Raw genomic sequence first — 14,058 nt, 5'->3', positions numbered from 1 at the left:
AACTTGCGCTGCTTCAAGCATCCCTCCTTACAAGACTCTGTTAAGCAAACCCTTAGCATCCTCTCCATCTTGTATCAATAAATATCTTCCAAGGAGTGTCCCTAACCACTACATACTCTCCTTGGGATAGTTTGTTGTTCCTGCTGGAACACCTCTACTGGGAATAGTCATTATCTTAACTGTCCCAATCAACACATAATAATCATAATTCATATGAACTTTATGAATATTGTATAGGCAAAAGCTCTTAAGATATAAGAGATTTTTTTTTCATGAATTGATTGCCCATATAAACTAGAGTCCATTATCATGAGCCTTTGAAAGACATATCAACCATCAGCACAAGAGAATACCCACTCTTCATCATCAGTTGAAACAGATTCCATTGGGTTTAAAACAAAAAATAGCAGTGAAAGTTATATGAATGGATCAATCAAAATCTGTGATAACACCAAGCATTTGCAATAGGGTAAGCACTGCCTGTTCTGTGGTAGTTCCTGCAGCACATACATTTTGCTTAAAAAATGTTTCTTTGTTGCCTTAATACTGCCCAGTGATAGAGCAATCCAGCAGCCGCCTAACACTTTGGGGTGGTGGGGTAGCCTAGTGATTAAAGCGTTTACTCATCACACCAAAGGTCCGGGTTTGATTCCCCACATGGGTACAATGTGTGATGCTCATTTCTGGAATGAGCGATGATATTGCTGGAATATTGCTAATAGTGGCGTGAAACCCACCTCACTCACTCACTCTAAACATTTCAGTCATCACTTCAGAAAAACTTCAAAACAAAATATGTTAAAAGTTAAGTTTCCCTGTTTATGAAAAATGTCCAAGATAAAAATATAAAATATTTCAGGTATTTCTGTCTATATGACCTGTGTGTAATTCAATGGTTTTGTCTTTGATTACCATTCCATATATATTCATCCATGCCTATGAACAGCCTTGCAAAGCATGTCCTGTATAAACATATCATTGTACTGTTATCATGGAAATCAGTGGTGATGGTAAGTTAACTGGTTCATATCATGTGACCTGATTGTGTGACTTCCACACATTTCTCACAACAATCTGTTTGTACTGTTACAATACTCATTATAATAATTAGAGTACTGTTATAGCACCTCATCCACATCACTAAGGGGCATGCTGTAAGCGTGTACAAGTCACAGTTCATTATGACCCCAGATAACCCAAGTCGCCTGTGAGGCACTAGAAGGTTATAGTCACATGACTTATCCCACCAGGTACCCATTTTCTGCTTGGTGAACAGAGGCAATTTTGAAGAAACTCACTTGGTAGGACCACATGTATCACATGTGCTTTGTTGTGGGGTAGGACCTAGAAACTCTCATGAGTCAAGCTGCCAAACACGGTCACCCATCCATGACTCTGCACCCAACGTTGCTTAACTTCAACTGATTTGTGACCTGAGCATTATGAGCATTATACAACTGTTACTATGTCATTATACAAAGGACAAAAAGTAAACATTCAATTCCATATGTAAAATCATTAGGACTTGCTTAGACTAACGCTTAGTCTCTGAATATATGTAATTTTGATAGTAACAAACAAGTCCGTTTAAATTGAAAAGGAGCCCCAGGGAAACCAGAGATTCAGAACCTGAGGAAATCTAGACTTGCTTTATTTAGAGCTTTAGCACTGCAGATAGGGCTTGGCAGTAGGGAAAATAATGTGGTTCAGGGACTGTGAGACAGACTAGGACTTCCTAAGATGTGTTAAAGAGCATCGAGAAGCCTTGTGGTTAAAGCATTGGCTCGTCACACCCGAAGACCAAGCTTCGATTCCTACATGGGTACAATGTATGAAGCCCATTTCTGGTGTTGCTGGAATATTGCTAACAGTGGCGTAAAACTAAATTCACTCTCTCACACGAGACTATTTTAAATAAGTTTTCATTCTGAGGCCTAAAATATTTTCATACAATCAATTTTGTTTCCAAGATTATTGATGTTCAAGAGGATTTTAAAATTGTTTGTTTGATTTATGTTAACTGATGTCTTCAGTTATATTACATTTATATGACATCAGTCTTTACATAATCGTGTGAGGAACAGACAATCTAGTAATGGAAATTGGGCAATAATACTGTTAAACCAACCAACCAGCCAAGCCAGTGAGCCTGACCTACCAATCCAGGTAATTGACTCCTACAAGCATGGCTTCCTGAAGACTAATTCTAACCCAGATTTTCACAGGCTGATTTGAAGTAAAGACTGCACCAATGGAAGCCACCAAGAGCATACCGTTAAAACTAGCGTGGAAGTAGAATACAGTCAGGGTTTATTAAAATGTCTGTGGTAATTTACAATGTTCAAGCTTACAGTTGCCATTGGGTCAAAGCTAGAATAGTCTGACTTACTGAGGTTGTTCAAGTGGCGCCATGGCTGACTGACATTAGTGGTAACAGTTTGGTCTCACATGTCACTATAATGTCCTATTGTAATGGGGAATTTGTTTGCAACTAGTGCTAACAGTCTGACTGTCACTGCTGTTTTCAGATGTGACTTTGATATATAGAGTGAGTGAGTGAGTTTAGTTTTGGATGATTTTTTAACTGTGTTTTAAGCAAGGTTTAAATGTATGAATCACACTTTCCTCACTATAACACATCAGTTTTCAAGTCAACAAAAACACTTGTTCATAGACGGACATGTGATGAAAACATGATACAACCCCTCCATGTATCTTGTAACCTTAAAGTTGTCTTAAATATTTTAGACTGTGTTGCGTGAGACTGTGAGTGAGTTTTGCTGTACATTCCTTTTAGCAATACTCCAACAATATCACGGCGGGGGGACACCAGAAATGGGTTAACCACTAAGGCTACCCTACCACCACTTGACATATAGATATACTGAGAGAAACAAATAAAGGATCACAGAAAAATTCAAGCGGTTCTTTAATATGTTCCAGTTTTCATCACCACAGTGCTATTCGAAACTGGTGATGAAAACTGGAAAATATTAAAGGAAGGCTTGAATTTACCTGCGATCCTTTGACTCTTTCAGTATATATGTTACTGGCACAACTAGTTGTTGGTTAATGCTGCACAAAGGAATTGTCCACCATTATGGTGGTACAGATACAGGGGTTGATCCAGAGGGGCCACATCCCCTTGTCCCCCCAAAAACATTCCCTGAGGAGCATTTCCCCTAACCTGGACTTCATGATTTATGTGTGACACCCCCCCCCCCACTTCTCCAAACTCCTGGATCTACCCCTGATAGATAAATGAGTCTGGGGTATGGGGTACTGAACCAGTGATTGACATCATGAGCACTGATCCCACAATTGGTATATGATGACTTGGAATCAGCAAGGCAGTGATTCCTGACCACCAACTCATCTTAGTCATGATGACACAATGTCATCTTAGTAACCTCTTACAGCATGGGTTGATGTAGACTAGGACCAGGTTCTACATTATTATTTGCAACTAGAAACGCCAAAACACCAAATTAAAAAATACAGCAAATTTGTCACACATATACAAATTCAAGGTAGAGACCAATATATTTCAAGTAGTTCACAATGAGGTGCCCACTCAAGCAGGAAAAACAGATCTTTCAGATTCATTGCTTCATAACGTGAATCCCTTGTATTTGAAAAGCCCACACACTCAAGCAGAATATGCTTGATGGTGAACACCTCATCACAAGAGACACACTTGGGAGGTCCATCTCCATCTGTTTTGAGCAGATTTAGGTAAGACACATTGAAAACAATATATTTCACTAAAGGATTTCAAAGATACCTGTTACAAACTCCCATTAAGAGCATATCTGGTGTGCTTTTATTCTTTTAATACTAATGGATTATTTTCCAAAGAAATGCTTTAAGCCATTAATCTGTTTAATCAAACCAGTTGAGTATATAGAAACTAAGCTGATGTCTTTATTATTTATCGTCCCAATACAAAAACTTTGAACAAATCTACTGTAGAGATACTTCTTTAAATAATATATCAAATAATGTTTTTAGTTCCATTGTCAAACTTATACTCTATATTACATTGACGTTTTACTGTTACATTTAAAAAAATAATAATACAATATTCATGATATTATAGGTCCTTGATTAACCACACGACAGAGACAGTAAATGTCAAATGTAACAGTCAGTAATAGCCTTACTTTGAAGCCAGCTTTGTAGAATTTCCTTCTGGGGTCATATTTTCATCTCTCAAAACACAGGGTGCTCATTTCCTTTAGTGCCAGCTTCTTCTGAAATTGGCCTTTGCTTTCACAGGATTCTTCACACACTGAGATAAAAAGATCCACAAAAACGAAAAATTTGACTGAAACTCTCAGTGGCATTCCAATCAGCAGGTTTTTGTTGAAAAGTGTTGAGTAACTAAGGACATTGGTTCCGTGCAAAGCAGGTTTCTGTGTAAAGCAGAGTATGATCACTCGGTTGCTTATTTGATCTGTCATTTTTGTCTCTAGTCTGTGTCTAGCATGTTTCCAATTTCTCCAACCTGTTTCAAATCTGTATCAAACAGTCTTTAGCCTGTGTTTTATGTGATTCTAATCAGTCCAGACTATGTCCAGCAGATGTGTCTGGTTTGTTGGCACCTGTGTCCACCATATGCCCAATCTAGGTTCTCATGACCCATCCAGAATATGTCCATGTGTGTAGCTACTTATAACATTTCTGAGTGAGTGAGTGAGTTAATATTTAACGTCACATCGGCAATATTTCAGCCATATCGTGACGAGAACACTTGATATTGAAATAAAATATATGTATATTATAAAACACCTGCCGACGAAGGACAGAAAAGCAACTAGAGTATCACAGATATACATGTAAAACTAGTAATTGAATCTAAAACATTTTAACTATAGGGGACAACACATATAAAAATGGGCTATAAATCACCACCAACTGAAGGTAGATCACCATACTAGGGTCCATGGGGACTTACAGTACTTTTGCTACCTGCATGAATCCTAGCTGGATTTACACCATCCCTTCAGCCGCTGGCGATTGTAGGAACATTTAGCCAACAGTTAAAAGAACAAAAATACTACGTTTAAAATGTGATAATTCATATTTTACTTTGAAAGTTTTGGGACTTACTATAACATTTCTGTCTTATGCCCATGTTTTATGAGGATCTAAACTGACAGAAACAGAGAGAATCAAGTTTGTACACTCCAGTAGAATGGAAGCATATAGTTTGTTAAAATGTTTTCAAAAGTAAGTATCTGCTACATGGAAATAAAGTCTACATTTTCCTTTCACTGATAAGGTGCCACAAACAGTCTTATTTTTTTTGACAGAGATAATATCAGTGAAATATGCATTATTTGCTTTCAAAAGCTGTTTCAACATGCAAGTTATGGAATATGTCATGGGAAAGTTTATGACACATCATTTCAAATCATTCAGTTAATGAAGGGAATTCTGAAAATTCGCATTCCAAAATGTAAAGTAAAACGGCACGGAATAAGGCTGTGGAAGAGTGAAACTGGTGATTTACATCAAGCCATTTCAACCATGTTCTTCATCTTCAAAGCTGGACAGCCACTGCAACTGAAACTTGGCATCACTTGAGACTGTCCAGGATCTGGGAGACTGCCCATCACCACAACAGTCCAAGATGACTACATCAGGTTTTTCATCTTCAAAACTGGACACTCATTGAAACCTAAACTCTAATATGAATTCCTGGTGTACATCCTTATCTGCACAGACTCTGCAACCGTTTACAATGTTCCTGAACCCAGGAAAAAGGCATGCTGCTGGCATTATTTTACCTCAGCATACTTGACTTCAGTGGCTGCAGTGGTGTCGATTAAACCATCCATTGGCTTTTCCAAAGTTGGCATACCATTTGGTTTAGTGACAAATATCATTTCCTGCTTCAACGGTGGGTGGGTGAGTGAGTGAGTGAGTTTTATGCCACTTTTAGCAATATTCTAACAATATCATGAAGGGGTTCACCAGAAATTGGTTTCACACGTACCCATGTAGGGAATTGAACCCCATTCTTCAGGATGACGAGCGAATGCTTCCACCATCAAGTTAGCCTTCTGCCTGCCCTGCGCACACATACTCTGTATTTAACTCTTAAAGTACTTGCAAAAGCCACTGAATGTATTGCTTGAAACCACAAGAAACTGTTTCTTTCTAGAGGGAGAATACATGTTGACATGTGACATAGCTCTGCACCTGTGTCTGTCCTGAGTTCTGACAAGTGACACAGCTCTGCACCTGTGTCTGCCAGGAGGTCTGACAAGTGACACAGCTCTGCACCTATGTCTGCTCTGGTTTTTTGTAACCCAGATCTTCACAGGACATCATCCATGTTGGAGTGTTCAATTGAGAAGTTCATATGCCATGTACATACAAAATCTGAATTGAGACAACAAAACAAAGGCAAACAGTTGTAAAATATTCAGAGATGTGCTGTTCTGCTTTACTGACTGAGTGAACACCTCGAACACTTTAATGACAAAGAACAATTACCGTGAATCAATACTTGTAAGGTTGTAGTTAAACTCACTCAACATGATAATGTGACTGGTCTTATTTTGTCTGTCACCTAGATTCTTGCTTTGTGATGATAAGACAGGTCAACTTTAGTTGTCCGTCACCTAGATTAACACATCGTAATAATGCGACCGGTCTAGTCATACTAACAATTACCTGGAATACACAACGAAATGATATGCCCGGGCTGGCTATGTTGTCTGTCACCTAGATTAACACTCTGTGATAATGTGACAGAGCTAATCATGTTGTCCATCACCTAGAGTCTTGTTCTGTGATAATAAGACAGGTCAAGTCTAGTTGTCCGTCACCTAGAGTAACACATCGTAATAATGTGATCTATCTGGTTATGTTGTCTGTCACCTAGATTAACACTCTGTGATAATGTGACAGGTCTAATCATGTTGTCCATCACCTGGAGTCTTGTTCTGTGATAATAAGACAGGTCAAGTCTAGTTGTCCGTCACCTAGAGTAACACATCGTAATAATGTGATCGATCTGGTTATGTTGTCTGTCACCTAGATTAACACTCTGTGATAATGTGACAGGTCTAATCATGTTGTCCAACACCTAGATTAACACATCGTAACCGGTCTAGTCATACTAACAAATCACCTAGAATACACAACGAAATGATATGCCAGGGCTGGTTATGTTGTCTGCCACCCAGATTAACACTCTGTTATAATGTGACAGGTCTAATCATGTTGTCTGTCACCTAGATTAACACACTGCAATAATGTGACTGGTCAGGTCATGTTAACAATCACCTAGAATACACATCAAAATAATACGCCCAGTCTGGTTATGTTGTCTGTCACCAAGATTAACACATCGTTGACGGATATAGTTGCGTTGTCCATAACCTAGATTAACACATCCTAACAACTTGACAGGTCTAGTTGTGTTGTCCATAACCTAGATTAACACATCATAATAATGTGACAGGTCTAGTTGTGTTGTCCATAACCTAGATTAACACATCATAATAATGTGACAGGTCTAGTTATGCTGTCCATCAAGTAAATTAACACATCACAATGCAAATTACAAATTCTAATCACACAGACTTTCAGATGATTTCAAGTTTGTTGACTCTTGTACCAAGTAAGTCTGACAAGAGTGCCCTGAAGTGAAACACCGTGAATGCCATCCATCTGTCTGCAACATGCATAAAGTATTGCAGTGTCACAGGGTCTGCTGTTAGCAGGGCTGCCTACCACGGTGGAGCAGTGCACACACTGGTGATGGGGGAAGGGGGAGCGTAAAGTCAGGGAGTGTGAAAGTGATAGAGTGAGAGTCAGCAGAAGAGGAAGAGGAAAATGAAAAGGTTAGGGATAAAGTGAGGAGTTAATATCAATATGGAGAGAGAGAGAGAGAGGGAGAGAGAGTGAGTGAGTTAAAATTTAACGTCACATCGGCAATAGAGGGAGAGAGAGTGAAAAGGAGGGAGGGAAAGAGAAAGATAGGGAGGCAGGCAGGCAGGCACACAGACAGAGCACATAGACTGGGAGAGAGAAAGAGAGAGAGAGAGGGAGGGAGGTAGGGAGGGAAAGAGAGAGAGGGAGGGAGGGGGGAGGTGTGTGAGAGGTGTGTGAGAGAGATTTCAATAGAGCGTGAGTTCAAACAGTAAAGGGTGGGAAAAGAAGACATCAGAAGAATCAGAGAATGAATGGGAGGGAGAGTAAGGAAAGAAAAGGAGGAGGGAGATATATCAACAAAAGGAAAGAAAGAACAAGAATGACTGATCTGGTGTGAGAGAGCTTGAAGCTGGCAAGATGTTTGAGGACAAGGACCCGCATGGATATGTTAGAGGGAGCCTGAACACGCTGCCTGGGTTCAGATAGACTGGATTGTAATGGGGCATGTATTGGGGTATACTAATGAGTGTGTGGTGAATCAGTACTGGAGAAACTGCCAAATTAGATAGCTGTATAAGGAGCGGGCAGCACACTTGGATGTGGGAGAGGCAGTATCAGTAAGAATAGTAACAAAATAAGGAATGTCGAGCTATTTCAAAGATCACACCTTTAAATCTATAAGGTGACTTATAAATATATTCATAGTGTGAGATGACAAACAACTCGGCATTCAAGCTGCATTCACTTTATGAATATGGCCCATTTTGCAAACATATCAAATTTCACAAAAAAAACAAAAACATTTTCACAAATTATGAATGAATGTGTGTAGGAATAATTCATGTTATTTCAGCAGACCCAGCTGCTACAAGAGACATGAGTTTGACAGATTATGACTTGTAGTGTCAAGATAATGAGTAGTTCTGTTCTTAAGGGAACAGCAAGGGGATCTTGTCCAGACAAATTAAGTATGCAAGATAAAGGTAGACCATTACTCATACATCAAATAGACCATATGACACTGTAACAAGAGGTGATACAGACAGACAGATACTGCTGATAGGATACTATGAACAGATATTGCCCAGATGTGACTAAACAGACATAAGGACAAATATTGATTGACCAATATTGCTAAAATGATATATCAAGAGAAATAATGTGAAACAGATATTTCAAGACAAATACTGGGAAACAAATATTGCTTGACAAACATTGCTGAACTGATCTCTCTGAAGAAATACTGCAAAACAGATATTTCAAGAGAAATACTGAAGAACAAATATTGCATGATCAACATTGCTAAACTGATATCTCTGAAGAAATACTGCAAAACAGATATTTCAAGAGAAATACTGCAAAACAGATATTTCAAGAGAAATACTGCAAAACAGATATTCCAAGAGAAATACTGCTAAACAGATATTTCAAGAGAAATACTGCTAAACAGATATTTCAAGAGAAATACTGCAAAACAGATATTTCAAGAGAAATACTGCTAAACAGATATTTCATGAGAAATACTGCAAAACAGATATTTCAAGAGAAATACTGCTAAACAGATATTTCAAGAGAAATACTACAAAACAGATATTTCAAGAGAAATACTGCAAAACAGATATTGCTTTGAATATTACTAAACCGATTCTGCCCCAGACATATTGCTACACTGTTATTACCAAACACATATTGCTATGACAACATTTCCAAACTGATATGGCCTGACAAATATTGAAAAACAGTTATTGCTCAACCAACATTTGAAAACAGATATTTCTTGATAAATTCTGTTTGTATTGAACAACTGTCCATAACAATTCAATATTTCAATATATAAAAAAAGAAATAGGCTAGCGTTAAGGGCCACTTTTATCATGACAGGTTAACTATAGCGATATGAAAGAGTCAGATGATGCTTAAAGTTTTTGAGTAGTAGTACCATACTATGTACATGAGACTCACACCAAACTGTCGCTTAAGTTGCTCTTACAATGGAAAAATTTATGGCATGTTTTGCACATTGCTAGTCATTATGTATGGAGACAGCTTACTTTACAGAGAAATACCACATGTGATTTGTAAGCAGGTACAAGTCAAGCCATATATCGATCTTACATAAAGCCATGACTTCGACAAAAAGGACAAAAAAGCGTGATCATAAAATCAGTCCTGACAGATGATGTAAAACATAATCTCACTTTAACTGTGCAGTGGAAAGACGTTTTTCATATATGTTCCCACTTCTTTTTCTAGACAACGTGAAAAAACCTATCTGGAATGTTCTGATACCAGTGTTGTAGAGGTCCAGAGGTATAGGTATCCACAGCCTCATAGTTGGAGAGAGAGAGAAATATGCATTAAAGTATGTCGACCACACCACAATGCAGTGCCAGTCACTGAAGTGTTACATATATATATATATATATATATATATATTGATTTTACCACCAGAACAACAAAAATATAAACCCAGATTCATTTGAAACAAATATCAAGTATCACATTATGATCATACGCAACACATTTAAATTCAACCGAACATTGGATCTGAAATTGTTTAGAAAATGCTCAGATGAGATTAGAATCAAATAAATTGTTCACTCCCGAACAATTACATCGTGACAAAAAATGACCTACAAAACAGTTCAGACTTCCATGGAATTTTGCACTTTCTAACTCTGAAAGTTGCCCATTATGCTCATTAGATTTGAATGGGAAAAGATATTATCAGTAGTTTGTGAATATGCATAGCAAATTATGAATCCCTTAACATCTAGCTTGTTAATGAAAAGCAGTGAAAATATACATCATTTTACAGTGAAAATAAAAAGCAGTGATGCCTTTCACAAATGTTTATTATAGAAATGGAAAACCTGTACTTAAAACATCACATCTTTCTTTTCTTCATCAGATGGTTAATGTCAAGCATTCCGTATATGACCTTTCACTATTTATACTTCAAATATTAACATTCATCAGTAATGAATGCTTTATAAAAATGCATGGTTTTGCAATATAACCTTCAAAGCCTCTTACTTGCAAATGTCATAAAAGGAATTCTCTTGATGCTTATAAGCAATACCTTAATATAAAGGTTATTCTGCTACCAAAACTTCTTTACAGGAAATGTTAGCACTTGAAATCTCTTCACCACCAATCTCCATTTAATGATCAGAAAATGATTAAAGAAAATGATTAAAGAAAACTGCAAACAAACTTAACTATTCATAACTTATACCAAAATATGCTAGAAACCAATTAAATGTAAAATCTCATTACTGAAAAAATTCTTTCCACATAATTTAAACTTTCTGTAAAATATGGCTATGTAGCTCATGATCAGAACTACACAATATTGTTGAACATTTATCTCTCCCATAAGACTGGCATATAACAATGAAATACACAAGAAAGAAAACACCCATTCATTTGAACATTTCCAAATTTGAACCATGGTACATTAACTAAACATACCAAGCATCTTACTACCTTGTTACGACAACATGCAAAAAATAGCTTAACAACTGTCAAGTGACAAAGTCCCATTTGAAAACCAATATCCTGTGTAAAAGCTTTTTTCTAATCAGGAATGGACAGGCAACCTTTCCCCTACAGCAGACTATCCTAAAACTGTCGCCACAAACTACTACTGGTGTGTTAACAGCAAACTAGTTTAACAACTAGCCCCAGAACAGCTGTTAGCCATTGGTTGTTAAAATCCAATTTACAAGAGTTCCTTACATAACCCTGCTCTTCATTGCGACAATGCCATCCGATCCCTTCATTACAGTATAGCTGAAATTTGTTAAAATCAACAAACATCTCCGATCAAAATCAATACCCATTTATTGACTAGCCTTCCTAATATTTATAAAATACATCTGTTTCCATTACTATCAAACAGGTAAAGTCATGAAAAATGTTATACAGTATCCTACCAAAGTGCTTCTACAAAAGTTGTGATGTCAAACATACGAACCTTCCTCCTTTGACGACTGCAGAGTAAATCCAAAAGTTACAACACACAGACAACTTTACAAACCTGGGATAACTTGTCCGGTTGCAGCTAAATCCAGAGAAGGGGATTAACCAACACTAACTTGACACAGGACCAACAGAGAGACATGCTGTAGCACTGGTTACCTATCAAGTCATTGATAGCTCACACTCCGATGCAGAGCATAAGCTGCCAAGTATTGTTACAAACTGGCAACACGCATTACAATGGACTATCTCCACTCGGGAAGCCGGCTATGTTAGACCTCTGTGCCAAACACACGTGACAGACTTCGACAGAGTTTGGTGGTAGAGTGGTCTATCAGTTGAGTAGTCTAGCGGAGTGGAGTCGTCTCGCGGCAGAGCGTCTTACTCCCTGTCTGTCCATTGCTTCTATCAATCAATAGGAATCACGCATTGGGTTCTCTGCGTTGGGCATGGGTCCCTTGGCACCCTGCTTTACTGTATGCTGCTTGTGGAAATCAATGAGTTTATTATCCAGGTCTTCTTTGGGTAGACACTGTGTGCTATCACAATGAAAAATGCTCTCACTGAAGTGTTACGTTATGTGGACAAGGACGTGGGTTTGACGGAAACAAGTGGGAAGGTAACAAACAACTAAGCACTCCTACCACTGTTCGATCACTGATGTATAACTGACATTTAAACCCTCCTCTTGATCTGAGACACATGACTGTCCGAAGGTTCAGTATAATTTTACCATCACATGGTGTTATTTATATGTTTTATAAATAGTCGTAGTGTGAATAGTGTGAACTTGTTTGTCAATTATTTCAAGTGTCAAGCTGACACAGGTCATTTTTAACTGGGGCCTAGAATTCTGGCAGGGGATTCTTCAAATGACTGAGTGTCAGGGAGCTTAACTTTAGAGTTTGCAATTGGGCCAATTGGTTGGGTAACCACAATTTCGACAATAAATCTTCCTGACAGTATTGATGTTGTAGTATTCTTCTCATTCATGCCTTAACACACATGGCTGTGTCCAAGAGCTTGAATATAAATGTGCTCATTGTAACAGTTTAACTGTTAACTTTCTGTAATTAAAATAATTCAGCAGTTATGGTTTAAATCTGCATTGTACGAGAAAATTTGTGGAGGAAAATGACTTTTGAAGATGAAAATCATGGATTTTATAGCAAAGCCGAGCAGTGTAAATAATTTATCAGTTCCGGTTCTGTTTGTGAGGGAAGGGAGGGTGTAAGTTACAGAATGGAGACTACAGTCAGCAGTACTGGTGACAAGAGTATTACAGTTGTGTGTAGCAATAGTGACAACAGTGTACAACCAGATATGGTGATGCAGAGCTGAATGGATGGCTTCAGCTGAATTCTACAGTGGTGAAAGTACTGATGTCGGTTGTTTGGCCCTAGTGGCCTTTGTAGTGGAGGTAGGTGCAGTTGCATAATAGTAGTAGTAGTAGTCGTCATCGCCGTAGTAGTAGTAGTTGTTGTAGCAATAGTAGTAGTAGTAGTTGTAGTAGTAGTTGTTGTAGTAATAGTGTAGTAGTAGTAGTAGTAGTAGTAGTAGTAGTAGTAGTAGTAGTAGCAGTAGCAGCAGTAGTAGTATGAGTAGGAGTGAATGAATGACTCAAAATTTAACTTTACATCAGTTTCAACCATATAGCAAGTACAGGTTCATATGTATATAAATATACACACACTCACAAGTGAGGCATCAAGTAGTTTTAGTAGTAGTAGTGGTGGTGGTGGTGGTGGTAGTAGTAGGAGGAGTAGGAGGAGGAGGGGGAGGGGGAAAAGGAGCATTTGTGTGTGTGTGTGTGTACAAATGAGGCATGACATAATTTAGGAAGTAGAAGTAGCAGTAGCAGCAGTAGTAGTAGTTGTAGGAGAAGTAGTAGCATTAGTAGTAACAGAAGTAGTAGTAGCTGAGGTGGTGGTTGTAGTAGTAGTAGTGGTAGATGACCCTTGTTCAGTGTCTTTACACATTATTTGACTAATACAAAGTATAAAAGCATTATCATTGCTATCACAGACATCGTCCCTTGTGAACGTCCACACTACATCCAACTCAACCTGATAATATCCCATTACTGAATCGCACATTCACCTCACATTCTGCACACATTAACCAGAAAGTGACAAAGAAAAATTCCAGATATAAATACATCAAACTACTGAGTTTAAAGTAAAA

General features: G+C 38.0%; 1 protein-coding gene across 4 annotated transcripts in view; it reads right to left on the bottom strand.

Annotated features, from left to right (window-relative positions):
* Positions 1-14,058, bottom strand: part of LOC124284587 (zwei Ig domain protein zig-8-like) — a 226,855-nt gene that overhangs the window by 176,134 nt on the left and 36,663 nt on the right. For 3 of the 4 annotated variants that reach the window (XM_046720688.1, XM_046720691.1, XM_046720690.1), the window contains exon 1: positions 11,933-12,262. The exons of the other annotated variant lie outside the window; for it this stretch is intronic. The gene's annotated coding sequence lies outside the window, so the exon portion shown is untranslated. Of the gene's footprint in view, positions 1-11,932; positions 12,263-14,058 lie in introns of those variants that run through there. 4 annotated transcript variants of the gene reach the window in all.

Source organism: Haliotis rubra, unplaced genomic scaffold (genome assembly GCF_003918875.1).
Source record: "Haliotis rubra isolate DU_JTF1 unplaced genomic scaffold, ASM391887v1 Scf34, whole genome shotgun sequence".
In the NCBI taxonomy this organism is placed as follows: Eukaryota; Metazoa; Mollusca; class Gastropoda; order Lepetellida; family Haliotidae; genus Haliotis; species Haliotis rubra.
The sequence above is the reverse complement of the archived record's forward strand: the minus strand, read 5'-3'. Positions and strand labels throughout refer to the sequence as shown.